This window comes from Pundamilia nyererei, unplaced genomic scaffold (genome assembly GCF_000239375.1).
Source record: "Pundamilia nyererei isolate P.nyererei 1_Seehausen unplaced genomic scaffold, PunNye1.0 scaffold00117, whole genome shotgun sequence".
Classification (NCBI taxonomy): Eukaryota; Metazoa; Chordata; class Actinopteri; order Cichliformes; family Cichlidae; genus Pundamilia; species Pundamilia nyererei.
In genome coordinates, this window is record NW_005187518.1 from 1665757 (window position 1) to 1667115 (window position 1359).

Sequence of the window (1359 nt, forward strand, 5' to 3'; positions counted from 1 at the left end):
CCGATGCAAAACCTATCATATCTCATATCTTAAACTGATTATATACCTAAAGAGAGTTACCATGCTGCAGGTTTCCAAAACAGATGCTTAAAAGACTCTTTATTACTGTGTATGGGGCCACAAATGTTCAAATAGTGTGGAAGAAGCATAGTTGTGACCAAATCTGCCCTATATGTTCTCTGCTTATTACTTCATTTTGTCATTTCCTAATCTTAATGTTTACACACAGTTAAACCTTTTAACCGTTTTTTCCATTAATGGTTTTCTATCGCATTCTCCCGTCTATTCATGTGATGGCGTCATTCATGTGAATGATACAGTTTCACGGGAGAGTTACTTTGATATGTGACTGTTAAGCATCTCTGTACAGTAGCTAATAGCTGATCTTCATGTTGACTGCCAAGCTGTGACTTCAGTTCAGTAGTTTCAGTTTATTTATTTTATTACACATCATAATCATGCATTTTTCCTAACTATAGCATACTCACAGCATTACACAAAACCTCAGGCTGGTTTTAACTGGAAGAAACTAAACCTACTGTGCTTGTTAAGCATATATCTTTGGCGCTTTGAAGAACGAACCAGGAAAGCACTTTTCTAGTTTAACCTTGAAGCAGTTGCTTGGAATAAAGTATGCTAATTAGTTGTAATCATTAATTACAAGACTAGGGGGTCATACCAGTTTTTCTTGTCAGTAACCTTTACACAATGTTATTACCTCCAATGAAGTGGTTATCTTTTTGTTAGTGTTTGCGTGCGTGTCATTCTCTCTGCCTGTGAACACGATAGCTCAAAAAGACTGGTGTCATTTCTGATAAAACGTTGTAGAGTGTAGAGCAGGGTCACGTTAACGATCCATTAAAATGTGTCTTACATCCACCAAAATCTTCAATGTCAACTAAATGATTTATTGGTCAAAATTGACAAAAAGCCGTACAACGTAGAAGCTATGATCCTGATCTGAAGTGTTGTGTGTATTGTCAGGATAAAAAGTACCATGTAAAGATTTAAAATATCATGTCACAGTTGACCTCTGACCTCTCCTCCAAAGCCAACAGATTGAATTCAAGGTCAAAGTGACAATTATGCTATATAGAACCATTTAAAATGGTTTCTTACTGTAATTATTTATATTGACAACATATAGGCATATATGGAATTATACTGATATCACCTCTTCAAGGTCAAATAAGGTCAAACTTTCACAAAAAGTCTTATCTTTGAAACTATGCTTTAAATTCTACTGCTTTTGTTTGTATTGGCAGCATTTAGGAAATTATGCTGGTATATGTGGATTCTAAACATCTATTCTCTCTATATATATACATCCATCCATCTTCATCCACTTTATCCGGGGCC